General features: G+C 43.9%; 1 long non-coding RNA gene across 1 annotated transcript in view; it reads right to left on the reverse strand.

Annotated features, from left to right (window-relative positions):
* The window catches only part of LOC112673898 (uncharacterized), a 20,173-nt gene extending 5,035 nt beyond the window's left edge, over window positions 1-15,138 (reverse strand). The window contains exons 1-2 of the long non-coding RNA XR_004809196.2: window positions 15,019-15,138; window positions 13,629-13,724 (exon numbers count right to left, since the gene is read on the reverse strand). This is a non-coding gene — a long non-coding RNA (uncharacterized LOC112673898). The remainder of the gene's footprint in view (window positions 1-13,628; window positions 13,725-15,018) is intronic.
* Window positions 15,139-15,225: the final 87 nt, after the last annotated feature.

The raw sequence follows: 15,225 nt of genomic DNA on the forward strand, positions 1-15,225 counted from the left end.
TGTTTGCCCAGCCTGTTCCACCCCCACCCATGTGTGTGAGCCCAGGTCTGGTGTGACTGTTGGAAGATGCTTGTAGCAAGGGACCCTGGAAGTATACTGGGCTGGGGTGGGACTTCCTTTCCCGCAGTGCACTGAGCAGTAGAGGTGGTGAGGGGTGAGGAGCCATGCTGCTGAATTCTGGTTGGCATTCCCCCCTTGTGTAAGATGGGGAGGCTGGGGGTGGGGCAGCCTCCACTTGGTTTGGTTGTACAATAAACCTGGAGGAGAAGCACAGTTATCCCATTGAATTATTTGAGCAAAAAACTACTGTAAATAACTTTGTTTTTGTCTTTCGTCAAATAAAGTTGTTTTTGGTTTTTGTTTTGTTTTTATTTATTCACGAGAGACACAGAGAGCGAGAGAGAGGCAGACACAGGCAGAGGGAGAAGCAGGCTCCACGCAGGGAGCCCAATGTGGGACTCGATACCAGGTCTCCAGGATCACGCCCTGGGCCGAGGGCAGGTGCCAAACCGCTGAGCCACCCAGGCATCCCTTGTTTTGTTTTTTAAAGCAGAAACAGATTGACCCACGGTGACCCTGGACCTCATCTGGAGGAGGGGCAATTTCTGAGTTCTTACAGGGCCTTATGCCTTCCCCCCTCTAGCAGCCACCTGTCAGTGTTGGGCATCCTGCATCCTTATTTCCTTGGCTTCAACCCTGGTCCATATCCCTTTAATCACCGTGGGCAGCGGGCATGTACCTCCCAAGCTGTACCAGTCTTCCCTGGGATAAACAATCAAGCTTTGGGATTGCTGAGTGGTGAGGGAACTTGGAGAGTTAGCAACTTTATCCTCCCCCTCAACCAGTGAGGAAATCGTAGGACTGTAGGATGAAGTATAAAGCCAGCACAAAGCAGCAGAGATGAAATGGATGCTTTAGTCATGTCTGAAACTGGTACCATCTCTAGACTTCCCCTATTAAGTAAGCTAGTAAATTTCCCTTTTTTGCTTAAGGTAGCTGTGAGTTACACTTACTTCGTAAGGAAATGACTATAGGTTTAACTACAGCCCAAACAGTGCAAAATCACGGCCTGTAGTAGTAAACAGACCTGCTATGTGCCTGGGCCCCTGCAGTGTTCATTATTATTTTAATTTTTATATATACACAAAAGAAGGGAAATGCCCTTCTTAAAGAAGCCGAGGGTTTATTAAATTACTTAGCCTGAACTATACAGCCAGTATTAAATGGAGCCGGGATATGAATTCAAGTCTGTCTTGCTTGAAGGTCACTCTGACATCTGCCTAGACCTTATTTGATCTAGTGATGGGCAGTTCACTGCCTCCTGGCGTTCAACTAACATGGCCTAAGCTGAGCATTAAAAATTTCTTCTGAATCAAACCAGCTTCTTCCTGATTCCAACAGACCTAGAGGGAGGACACTTCACTCTCCTTTAGAGATCTGGAGTCAGTCCCCGCCCCCCCCCTTCATGTTCCCCAGATTAAAGAGCCCCAGTTTGAAAGAGTTTAGCCATTCATCGGATGTCCTGCTTTTCCACTTCCCTCTGGCAGTATCCCTCAAACTGGACACCTGGCCCTAGATCTTGGAAGAATAGAAACAGGCTAGTAGGGTTCTTCAAAATAAGTTTAATAATCATTTTCATCTGGAAAATTAATATTACCCTAAAAGGGGAAGTGATTTGGATGGTTTGACTGCTTTAGCAGAGATGGCTTCCTGCAAATACTTTTCAAAGAACTGAAACCAAAAGCATCTTCAACATCAAAACTCAAATTTATGAGCCCTTTAATAAGCAAGCACTTTAACGAAAGTTGACAGGGATAACATGACTAACCCCTCTCTCCTCTGAAGCTAGAAATATTATCTAAAGACATCTAACTTTCCTGTAACAGTCCCATTTAGGAAACTGCATTTAAGTGCATTTCTGGGGGCACCTGGCTGACTCAGTAGAGCATGCAACTCTTGATCTCGGGGTCTGAATTTGAGCCCCACGTTGGGTATAGAGATTACTTAAAAATCTTTAAAAAAAAACAACCCTCTAGGGTTGGACTCCCCTCTGGATTTAAAAAGTATACTTTAGGGGCACCTGGCTGGCTCAGTCAGTGGAGCATCTGACTCTTGATCTCAGGGTCATGAGTTCCAGCCGATGTTGGGGGTAAAGATCACTAAATCAATAACTAAGAAAATAAATAAAAAGTACACTCTAGTTTAGAAACTGCTAATGGGAAAAAAATACCAAATGGGAGGGACTTAGGCTGCCTTGGTAGGCTGTAACCTTGCTATGTTAGCCACTGGAGCTATAGAGAATAAGGGAACTCAGGGAGGGACGTGGAAATAATAATCATCAATGCTCTCAATGTTACTGGTTTCCAAAGTCCTTCTCCATAATCTTTTTTTTTTTTTTAATTTTATTTATGATAGGCACACAGTGAGAGAGGCAGAGACATAGGCAGAGGGAGAAGCAGGCTTCATGCACCGGGAGCCTGACTGTGGGATTCGATCCTGGGTCTCCAGGATCACGCCCTGGGCCAAAGGCAGGCACTAAACCACTGAGCCACCCAGGGATCCCCCCTTCTCCATAATCTAAGCCTGCATTCAAATTCTGGCTCTGTCACCTAACTAGCTGTTGTGATCATAGGCAAATCATTTAACTGTTCGAAACTTCAGTCTCCTCTTCAATAAAATGGAAATGGTAATAATCAGCTCTTAGGTGAATGAAATAGGATAATCCACATGTTACTGTTATTATATATTGTTATTATCTGGCCTCTCAGCACAGGGCTAAGAGTAAAACAGAACTGTGAAAATGACTTGCCCCATACCACACAGCTGTTAAGTGGCAGAACTGAAAGGAGTTGGCCAGAGAAGTGTTTCTCAAGCCTTAATATGTATCAAAATTATCAGGAGGGCTTACAAAAATGCAAATTCCCAGACCTCACCTCCAGAGAGTGCAGGAATCTGCACTCTTTGTTTACGCCACAGGAGATTCTCATACTATTGCTCCAGGGACCTGATCATTTATAATCAGGACAGTGACTTATCCCAAGGAAGCTTCTAGGTTAAGACAGCACATTATCTTTCAAGTTTTAAGATGAGAGGAAGAAGGGTAGCACCAAGTGATTTACCCTCCCTATGACAAATCAGTTGACTTCCCCTCAGCTCCCAGGCCCCTATGGTGGCCTGAAGGTCAAGTGTAGCCTTCTTGAGATTGTCATTTTATTTTTTATTTTTATTTTTTATTTTTTTTATTTTTTTAGAGATTGTCATTTTAATTACATAAATAATCCACATTTGCTGTAGAAAATTTTAAAATAAAGGTAAAAGGAGTTTGGTATAGTGGTTACGAGCCTGACCAACTTTTGGAGAAAAACATGTAAAACATTTAGCAAAATTGGCTCCTAGTAAGAACCCAGTAAGTACTAGTAAAATATTTATTGTAGGCAAAAAGAGGACCTGGATACAAACTCAGTCCTCTACTTCACAATGGGTGCTCTTTCCACAGCTTGTGTTTTTTTTCCCACAGGACTCCTCTGATTTCTGTGACTTCATCTGTGTCTGTCTAGGGCCCTCAATCTTATCCCCTTAGAGCACACTTTCCTCTCCAAACCCTCAACAAGCAGCTGGCAGTGCTATAGAGGCATTCAGCTGAGAGGACATACTCAGCCCCAAGGCTGAGATCATGTGTTCAACTGGTGCTTAAAAAGTCCCAACCTCACAAAGGCAAAATTTGTCCTACTTCCAAATCTCTCTCCCACTTCCAAATCTGACTCTTCATCAAGTTCTTTTCCATCTTAGACCACCCAGGATATTTATTTTAACCAGATGGATGCACTGGGATTCAGCCAGACTCCCCACTTCCTAAGATAAGGAAAGCCTTGGGTGAAAGCACAAAGGGATCAAGTCTCAGTCCTATAAATAGGGCTAGGCAAGGGCTCTCCATGCTAGCTCCCAGCTTGGCTTTGTCTGCTCCTAGAAAGCTAAGAGGAGGAACACAGATTGGATTTCGGATACCAATGAACCTCTAACTTGCTGTGTGATACTGACCTGGACTGGATCTAAGGACCCCTCTAAATATAACTTTCTGTGACCCTCTCCCTATGAAATCACAAACTTAATGAATCTCAGAGTTAAGAGCTTCACAATATAATAGGACATATAAAACTCTTCTTGCAAAAAATAAAGTTATCTGTTTGCAGGTGATATGATCACATATGTAGGAAACCCTAAAGACTCCACCAAAAGAAAACAGAAAATAATAAACAGATTCAGCAAAGTTGCAGGATACAAAATCACACAAAAATCAGTTGTGTTTCAGGGTGCCTGGGTGGCCCAGAGGTTAAGCGTCTGCCTTTGACTCAGTTTGTGATCCTGGGGTCTTGGATTCAAGTCCCACACCAGGCTCCCCAAAAGGAGCCTGCTTCTCCCTCTGCTTATGTCTCTGCCTTGCTCATGAATAAATAAATAAAATCTTTTTTAAAAACCAGCTGTAGGGATCCCTGGGTGGCGCAGCAGTTTAGCGCCTGCCTTTGGCCTGGGGCGCAATCCTGGAGACCCGGGATCGAATCCCACGTCGGGGCTCCTGGTGCACGGAGCCTGCTTCTCCCTCTGCCTATGTTCTCTGCCTCTCTCTCTCTCTCTCTCTCTCTATCATAAATAAAAAAATAAAAATAAATAAATAAATAAACCAGCTGTATTTCTATACCGAACAATGAACAATCCAAAAAGTTAATTTTTTTAAATTTCAATTTATAATAGCATCAAGGGGATCCCTGGGTGGCGCAGCGGTTTGGCGCCTGCCTTTGGCCCACGGCGCGATCCTGGAGACCCGGGATCGAATCCCACGTCGGGCTCCCGGTGCATGGAGCCTGCTTCTCCCTCTGCCTGTGTCTCTGCCTCTCTCTCTCTCTCTCTCTCTCTCTCTCTGTGTGTGTGTGATTGTCATAAAAAAAAAAGTCTTATAATAGCATCAAAAAGCATAAAATAGTTAAGAATAAACCAAAGAAGTGAGACTTAGGCATTTACAACTATAAAACATTGATGAATGAAATTAAGGAAGATAAGAATAAATGAAAAAATATCTCGAGTTCATGGATTAGAAGACTTACCTACAGATTTTTACTGCAATCTCCATCAAAATCCCACTGCTTCAGGATGCCTGGGTGGCTCAGCGGTTGAGTGAGCAAACTGGGATCAAGTCCCACATCAGGCTCCTTGCAAGCCTGCTTCTCCCTCTGCCTGTATCTGCCTCTCTCTGTGTGTGTCTCTCATGAATAAAGAAATAAAATGGGATCCCTGGGTGGCGCAGCGGTTTGGCGCCTGCCTTTGGCCCAGGGCGCGATCCTGGAGACCCGGGATCGAATCCCACGTCGGGCTCCTGGTGCATGGAGCCTGCTTCTCCCTCTGCCTGTGTCTCTGCGCCTCTCTCTCTCTCTCTGTGACTATCATAAATAAATAAAAATTAAAAAAAAAAGATAAAAAGCATTTAAAAAAAAAAAAAAGAAAGAAAGAAAATCTTGGGCAGCCCCAGTGGCATAGCAGTTTAGCGCCGCCTGCAGCCTGGGAACCCGGGATCAAGTCCCGTGTCAGGCTCCCTGCATGGAGCCTGCTTCTCCCTCTCCCTGTGTCTCTGCCTCTCTCTCTCTCTCTCTCTCTCTCTCTCTCTCTCTGTGTCTCTCATGAATAAATAAATAAAATCTTAAAACAAAAACAAAAACAGGCTCCGTGCCCAACTTGGGTCATGAACTCAGGACCCCTAGATCAAGAGTCACATGTATGTTCTACCAGCTGAGCCAGCCAGGCACCTCTCCAGTGACTTTTTTTCCCCCCAGAAACAGAACTCACTCTAAAATGTATATGGGGGACGCCTGGTGACTTAGGGGTTGAGCGTCTGCCTTCAGCTCAGGGCGTGACAGGAATCCAGGATCAAGTCCCTCATCAGGCTCCCTGTGAGGAGCCTGGAACTCAGCCTCTTTGTGTCTCTAATAATAAATAAATAAAATCTTTTTTTTTTAAAGATTTTATTTATCTATTCATGAGAGACACACACAGAGAGAGAGAGAGAGAGAGAGAGAGAAGCAGACGGAGGAGCAGGCTCCATGCTGAGAGCCTGATGCGGGAGTTGATCCCGGGTCTCCAGGATCATGCCCTGGGCTGAAAGCAGGTGCTAAACCGCTGAGCCACCTGGGGATCCCCCAGTAAATAAAATCTTTAAAAATAAATGTGTATGGTATCTTAAGGAACCCCCAATAGCCAAAACAATCTTGAAAAAGAACAAAGCTGGAAGACTCACACTTCCTGTCAAAACCCACTGCAAAGCTAAAATAATCAAAACAGGGATGCCTGGGTGGCTCAGCGGTTAAAGCGTTTGCCTTTGGCTCAGGGTGTGATCCTGGAGTCCCAGGATCAAGCCCCACATTGGGCTCCCTGCATGGAAACTGCTTCTCCCTCTGTCTCTCTATCTCTCTGTGTCTCTCATTAATGAATGAATGAATGAATGAATGAATGAATAAATATAAATAAATAAATAAAATAAGCAAGCAAACAACTAAATAATAAAATAATAAAGTAATCAAAACAATGTGGTATTGGCACAAAGACAGAAAAAACAGACCAAATGAATAGAACTGACAGCCTTGCAAACCCTCATTATGTAGCCATATGATTTTCAACAAAAGTGCTAAGATTATTTGGATGCAGGAAAGTCAGTCTTTTTTTTTTTTAAGATTTTACTCATTCAAAAAAAAAAAGAAGATTTTACTCATTCATTCATGAAAGACACACAGAGAGGCAAAGACAGAGGCAGAGAGAGAAGCAGGCTTCCTATGGGGAGCCCAATGCAGGACTCAGTCCCAGGAACCCAGGATCACACCCCAAGCCAAAGGCAGATGCTCAACCACTGAGCTACCCAGGCACCCCGGAAGGACAGTCTTTTTAACAAATGGTGCTGGGAAGACTGGATATCCACAGGTAAAAGAATGAAGATGGACCCTTATCTAAAACCATATAAAAAAAAATTAATGGGATGCCTGTCTGGCTCAGTCATTGGAGTATATGACTCTTGATCTCGGGGTCCTAAGTTCACAGAGCTTACATTAAACAACAACAACAAAAAAGAGCATTTAGGTAGCTCAGTTAGTTAAGCATCTGCCTTCGGCTTAGGTCATGATACCAGGGTCTTGGATCTAGTCCCGCATCAGGCTTCCTGCTCAGCAGGGAGTCTGCTTCTCACTCTAGCTTTCCCACCTGCTCCTGATATCTTTCTCTCCCTCAAATAAATAAAATCTTTAAAAAATATAAAAATAAATAAATTAGGGATCCCTGGGTGGCGCAGGGGTTTAGTGCCTGCCTTTGGCCCAGGGCGCGATCCTGGAGACCCAGGATCGAATCCCACGTCAGGCTCCCGGTGCATGGAGCCTGCTTCTCACTCTGCCTATGTTTCTGCCTCTCTCTCTCTCTCTCTGTGTGACTATCATAAAAAATTAATTAATTAATTAATTAATTAACTCAAAATGGATCAGAGATCTAAATATAAGAGCTAAACTAAAAAAACTCTTAGGAGAAATAAATCAGGGGAGAAACTTGTTGTTGATTTGGCAATGCCTTTTTTTATTAAGTCTTTTTATTTTCTTTTTTTAGTAATCTCTACACCCAACATGGGGCTTAAACTCATGACCCTGAGATCAAGAGTCATATTCTCTAGGGTACCTAGGTGGCAATGTCGGTCAGCATCTGATTCTTGTTTTGTTTTTTTTTTAAGACTTTATTTATTGGGATCCCTGGGTGGCTCAGAGGTTTGGCGCCTCCCTTTGGCCCAGGGCGTGGTCCTGGAGTCCCGGGATTGAGTCCCGGGATCGAGTTGCGGAACAGGTTCCCTGCATGGAGCTTGTTTCTTCCTCTGCCTGTGTCTCTGCCTCTCTCTCTCTCTCTCTCTCTCTGTCTATCATGTCTTACCATAAAAAAGAGATTTTATTTATTTATTCATGAGAGACACAGCAAGAGAGAGAGGCAGAGACATAGGCTGAGGGAGAAAAGGTTCCCTGCAAGGAGCCCAATGTGGGAATCACACCCTGAGCCAAAGGCAGACGCTCAACCGCTGAGCCACCCGGGCTGCCCATAAATAAAATCTTTTAAAAAAGAGAGAGAGAGAGAGCACAAGCAGACCGGGAAGAGGTAGAGAAAGAGGGAGTAGCAGACCCCCCTGCTGAGCAAGGAGCCCAACACAGGGATCGATCCCAGGACCCCAAGATCATGACCTGAGCCAAAGGCAGATACTTAACCAACTGAGCCACCCAGGTGCCCCAATAAATCTTTTTCTTTAAAAAAAAAAAAAAAGACTCATATGCTCTTCCAACTGAGCCAGCTATGCACCCTGGCAGTGATTTGTTGGATATGATACCAAAAGCACAGGCAACAACAAAAAAATTAGACAAATTGTACTTCGTGAAAATTAAACATAAAAACATTTTTTTAACTCATCTCTCCTTAAGAAAAGGACAGGGACCCACAACCCTGAGATCAAGAGTTACATGCTTTACCAATTGAGCCAGCCAGGTACCTTCCAAATTAAAAACTTTTGCATATCAAAGGATACTACTTTTGGGGCACCTGGGTAGCTCAGTCAGTTAAGTGTGGGCCTTTGGCTCAGGTCACAATTTCAGGATCCTGTGATCAAGACCCTGATCAAGGACTTCCTGCTCAGCAGGGAGTCTGCTTCTCCCTCTCCCTCTGCTACTCCCCTACTTGTGCTCTCTCTCTCTCTCCAATAAATTTTAGCAATAAATAAATAAATAATTAATTAATTTTAAAAATCTGAAAAAAACAAAACCTCAGGGGCACCTGGGTGGCTCAGTTGGTTAAGTGTCTGCCTTTGGCTCAGGTCATGATCTCAAGGTCCTGGGATTGAGCTCCATGTCAGAGCCCCATGTCCAACTCCCTGCTGAGTAGGGAGTCGCTTCTTCCCCTCCCTCTGCCCCTCCTCCCCAACTCATGTGTACTCTTTCTTTCTCAAATAAATTTTAAAAATCTTAAAAAAAAAAAAAACAGAAAACCAGTATTGACAAGAATGTGGATAAATTGGAACTCTTGCATACTGTTGGTTGAAATGCAAAATGGTACAGCCACTATAGAAAACAATATGGTTGTTCCTCAAAATATTAAAAAGAGGGGTGCCTGGGTGGCTCAGTCTGTTCAGCAACTACCTTCAGCTTGGGCCACGACCCTGAAATCCTGGTATTGAGCCCCACATCAGGCTTCCTGCTCAGCGAGGAGCCTGCTTCTCCCTCTCCTGCTCTCCTTGCTTGCACTCTCTCTTTCTCTCTCTCTCTCTCTGTGTCAAATAAATAAGTAAAATATATATATTTTTTTTTTTTTTTTTTAAATTTTTATTTATTTATGATAGTCACAGAGAGAGAGAGAGAGGCAGAGGCAGAGGGAGAAGCAGGCTCCATGCACCGGGAGCCCGATGTGGGACTCGATCCCAGGTCTCCAGGATCACGCCCTGGGCCAAAGGCAGGCACTAAACCGCTGCGCCACCCAGGGATCCCCAGTAAAATATTTTTTTAATTAAAAAGAGAATTATCACATAATCCAGCAATTCCACACTGGGTATATACCCCACAGAATTGAAACTAGGGACATAAACAGATTTCTGTATACTCACGTTCATAGTAACATTATTCACAACAGCAAAAAGGTAGAAGCAGCCTAAGTGTTCCTCAATAGATGAGCAAGGGACGCCTGGGTGGCTCAGCAGTTGGGCGTCTGCCTTCAGCCCAGGGCGTGATCCTGGAGACCCAGGATCGAGTCTCGCGTCGGGCTCCCTGCATGGAGCCTGCTTCTCCCTCTGCCTGTGTCTCTGCCTCTCTCTCTGTCTCTCATGGATAAATAAATAAAATCTTTTAAAAAAATAGATGAACAAATAACAATAAGGTATATATTTTGAAACTGAATAAAGGAAAGCTTATTTAAAATGGAGATGGGGGGCACCTGGGTGGCTCAGTCAAGTGGCCAACTCTTGATTTCAGCTCAAGTTATGATCTCAGGGTCATGGGATAGAGCCCCACATTGGGCTCTGAGCTCAGTGGAGAGTCTGTTTGAGATTCTCTTCCTCTCTCTATCCCTCTGCCTCTTCCCCCATGTATGCACTAGTGCATGCTCTCCCTCTCTCTCAAATAAATAAATCTTTTTTAAAAAATGGAGATGGAGGGCACCTCGCTGGCTCAATAGGTAGACGTGTGACTCTGATCTCAGGGTTGTGAGTTTGAGTCCCACACTGAGTGTAGCAGTTATTTTAAAAATAAAAAATAAAAATAAATAAAAATAAAAATAAAATTAAAAATAAAAAATAAATTTTAAAAAGTCATTTTAAAAAATGATATAATAAAATAAAATGGAGTTGGGAGGCCAGCAGGAGGAGCTCTCACAGTTATCAGTCCTCATCAATTGCAGACCTCAACGGAAAGAGACCTACTTTGTACTCCCAAAAGAAAAAAGCCTATTCTTTACTATCTCAGCAGGAAGAAGAAAGATTTTCTCTTCTCCCAGCAACAGCCCAGTCAATGAGAGACTGTTACAACTATTATGGCCAATGAAAAAACACTATACTTCAAACTCCTACCTTATTCCAGCTTGGACTGTTTGTTTAAAAAAGCCCCTCCCAACTCCCTTTCCTTTATAAAAGCAAGTTTTTCTCCATCTGCCTTTGGGTCAGGTCATGATTCCAGAGTCCTGGGATGGAGCTCCAAGTAGTTGGGACTCCCAGCTTGGTGGGGAGCCTGCTTCTCCCTCTCCCCTCTGCTTCTTCCTCTCCCCTCTGCTTCTCCCTCTCCCCTCCTCTTCTCTCTTTCCCCCCATGTGTTCTTTCTCTCTCACTCAAATAAATAAATAAAATCTTAAAAAAAAAAAGCAAGTTCTTTTCCTTTGTTCTCCGGACTTGCCTGTCATTTTGCTGTAGTTTGCATGTCCCAAATTGCAGCACTCTGCTATTCCCAAATAAACTTATTTTTGCTGGTAAAACAAGTGAATTTTACTTTTAAGGTTAACAATATATACAACGAACACCTAATGAATATTTAACAAAGTTATTATTCAGCCTTAAAAAGGAAGAAAATTCTGACATAGGCTATCCCATGGATGAATCCTGCAGAGTATGCTAACTGAAATAAGCCAATTAGAAAAAGACTAACACGATGTGATTCCACTCTTATGAGGTACTTAGTCAAATTTAGGGACAGAAAGTAAAATAGGTAGTCGTTGGGGGCTGAGATTGGAGAGTTAATAGTGTCAGGGCACAAAACTTTGAGTTTTGCAAGATGAAAGGGTTCTGAAAATGGATGGTGGTGGCAAAACAAAGTAAATGTACTTCCTTATACTACCAAACTATACACTTAAAAATCATAAATTTTAGGGAATCCCTGGGTGGCTCAGTGGTTGAGCATCTGCCTTTGGCTCAGGGCCTGATCCTGGAGACCCAGGATCGAGTCCCACGTCGGGCTTCCTGCATGGAGCCTGCTTCTCCCTCTGCCTGTGTCTCTGCCTCTTGTGTGTGTGTCTCTCTCATGAATAAATGAATAAAATCTTTAAAAAAATCATAAATTTTATAATGTATATTTTATTTTTTTTAAAGATTTATTTATTTATTTATTCAGAGAGAGCGAGAGAGAGGCAGAGGGAGAAGCAGGCTCCACGCAGGAAGCCCGACGTGGGACTCAATCCCTGCTCTCCAGGATCACACCCCGGGCTTCAGGCGGCGCTAAACCGCTGCACCACCGGGGCTGCCCCTATAATGTATATTTTATAGCAAGTAAAAAAATTAAGTTTAAGAAAGAATTTACCATTTTATTCCAATTTTCTCCATCTTCAGTGCCCCCACCTATCTCCTGAGTGACTGTAACAGTCTTTTTTTTTTTTTTTTTTTTCTTTAAAAGTGAGCCCTTGGGCAGCCCCAGTGGCCCAGTGGTTTAGCACCGCCTTCAGCCCAGGGCATGATCCCGGAGTCCCACATCAGACTTCCTGCATAGAGCCTGCTTCTCCCTCTGCCTATGTCTCTGCCTCTTTCTCTCTCTGTCTCTCATGAATAAATAAATAAATAATCTTTTAAAATAAATAAATAAAATAAAATAAAAATAGAATAGAATAGAATAGAATAAAAGTGAGCCCTTATGCATTGTTGGTAGGAATATAAATTGGTGCAGCCACTGTGGAAAATAATATGGAAGATCCTCAAGAAATTAAAAATAGAAATACCCCATGATCCAGCAATTCCACTTCTGGGAATATATAACACTAAGAAATAAGGAAATAAAAACATTAATTCAAAAAGATATCTGTAGCCCCATGTTCACAGCAGCATATTTACAAAAACCAAGTAGATACAACTAGGTGTCCATCAACAAACGAGTGGATCAAGAAGTTGTGGTATACACATCATGGAAGATTATCCAGCCACCAAAAAATGAGGAAATCCTACTATTTGTGACAATATGTATGGACCTTGGAGGTTTATGCTGAGTGAAATAAGTCAGATGGAGAAAGACCAATACCTTATGGATCTCATTTACATGTGGAATCTTAAAAAACAAACTCAGAGAAAAAGAGATCAGACTTGTGGTTATCACAGGTAGATGGTTGGGAGGAGGAGAAAACAGAGAAAGCAGTTAAAAGATACAAACTTCCAGTTGAGGGCAGGCCTGGTGGCGCAGCAGTTTAGCGCCGCCTGAAGCCCAGGGTGTGATCCTGGAGACCCAGGATTGAGTCCCATGTCAGGCTCCCTGCATAGAGCCTACTTCTCCCTCTGCCTGTGTCTCTATGAATAAATAAATAAATAAATCTTTAAAACAAACTTCAGTTGAGATAAATAAATGTAAGGATGTAAGGTAAGGTAAGGTAAGGATGTAAGGTAAGGTAAGGATGTAAGGTAAGGTAAGGATGTAAGGATGTAAGGTAAGATAAATAAATGTAAGGATGTAAGGTACAACATGATGACTATAGCTAACAATGCTGTACAGATATACTGAAAATTTCTTAAAAGAATAAATCCTGGGCAGCCCCTGTGGCACAGTGGTTTAGCGCCGCCTGCAGCCCAGGGCGTGATCCTGGAGACCCTGGATCCAGTCCTGTGTCGGGCTCTCTGCATGGAGCCTGCTTCTCCCTCTGCCTGTGTCTCTGCCTCTCTCTCTGTGTCTCTATGAATAAATAAATAAAATCTTAAAAAAAAAATAAATCCTAAGAGTTCTCATCACAAAGAAAAATTTTTTTCTTTTTTCTTTTCATTGTATCTATAGGAGAGGATGGAAATTAGCTGAACCTATTATGGTGTTCATTTCACAACAGATGTAAATCAAACCATCAAGTGGTAGGCCTTAAACTTATACAGTGATGTATGTCAATTATTTTTCAAAAAAACTGGAAAAAACAAAAACAAATTCTTAGCACGCCCCTCCCACTCCTTCCCAATTTGCAGTTTTGTTCCATACCAGTAGCTGACATGGTTTCATATCCTAGCATGCTCTCTTCTCTTCCTTTCCCTCTTCCCCTTAACTCCTACTCTTCCTTCGGAGCTCTGTCTTCCCTAACCCTCCAGATCAAACTCCCCATTACAAACCTTTACCGCCAGGTCCAGTGGACTGAAAACTTACCTTTTCTGTCTTTGATTTTGGGCTATGATTTCTTCCAACATTCTACGACAGAATGAATGATCAGTTTGTCTCCAGCACTGCATGCGCCCAGGGAATCTGTAAAAGAAGTTTTATACTTTCAAACTGGAATGAGCTAGTTAGGCTTTACCATAGTTTTGCATAAGGGAGGGAACATGGTTCAGAAAAAAGGCAAGGCTGAAAAAAATAAGATCCATGTGAAAGTCAGAGGACTAAAGGTGTGCACCCATGTTAGGTATATGGCCCTCCCCTAGGTCCAGACAGAGTAGTGTCTGTTGCTATGTATGTTACCTTTGGGGTCCAACCTCACACAACTTATTGAAAGAGGATCTTGGAATTGAGTTGCGGTTGAAAGCACTAACTATAGAATTCTGAAGCTCCCTAGGAGATTCTTTGCTCACCTAGGGGGAGAACTACAGGTCAATGTCGACAGGTATACAAAGGACTTTTTTTTAAAGATTTTATTTATTTATTTGACAGAGAGAGAAAGAGCACAAGCAGGGAGAGAGGCAGAGAGAGAGGAAGAAGCAGACCACCCCCATTCCCCTTGCTGAGCTGGGAGCCCTATGTGGGCTCAATCCCAGGACCCTTGGATCATGACCCGAGCTGAAGGCAGACGCTTAACCCACTGGGCCACCCAGGTGCCCCTACAAAGGATGTTCTGACCTCACTGACATTCCTTAAGACTGAAAGCTTAAGGTTAAGAGTACAGCTTTTGGAGTCAGACACACCCAGGGTACTAGTTGAGTGATTCCAGACAAGTTAGTCTGCCTCTTTACACCCACCACACAGAAGTGCCTTGGTCTCAATTTATTACCTAAGTACAATGCGCATGGCACCACCTGAAGGGCTTACTAAAATGCTGATTACGGGCCCCACTCCCAAAATTTCTGATTCGGCAGTTCTGCGATGGGGTCTGAGAAGGCACCTCTGGCAGCCCAGACGCACACGTTGTGCACCACGGTCCTAGCACACCGGGAGGACCCGACAGACGAATCCTCGCCTGCTCTAAGAGCTAAGACGTTCTGCACGGCCGCGCCGCCCCGCCCGCCCGGCCCAGGAGTTCTCAGCCGCTTCCACGTTGCTATAGATCCTTAGAAAATCGATTCCCCTCTCGATCTCAGGTTTGGACCTCACATTTGCCAAAAGAGGGTGCTGGCTCAAGATAAGACACTAAATTAATACAGAAAACAGTTTACATCCTGAGCAGAGTCCTAAGGAATTTTGCAGGGGTTAGGGGACGAAAACAAGCAGGGGCTAAGTCCCGAGAGGCAGCCCAGGGCTCCCGGGCAGCCAGTTGGGGGGCTCGAAGAGACGCGGGGAAACAGGGCCGCGTTCTGCCCCACTGCTCTTGGGGACGCTCGACTCTAACCTCGGCTCCCCATTCAGATGTGGTTCTCCAATCTCCACAGCGCCTCCTCGCGCTCGCGTCACCATCCCCACCTAGATTGTCCCTTCCCTCGCACCCTACCGAGCGCCTGCGGGACACTTGGCGTCACTTCCGTCACGCGTAGGGCGCATGCGCCGAGGTGCCGGCTGCACGGCTGCCGATTGGCTGCGTGGGTTCGTCGGCGGGAGG

Source organism: Canis lupus, chromosome 24 (assembly GCF_003254725.2).
Source record: "Canis lupus dingo isolate Sandy chromosome 24, ASM325472v2, whole genome shotgun sequence".
NCBI lineage: Eukaryota > Metazoa > Chordata > Mammalia > Carnivora > Canidae > Canis > Canis lupus.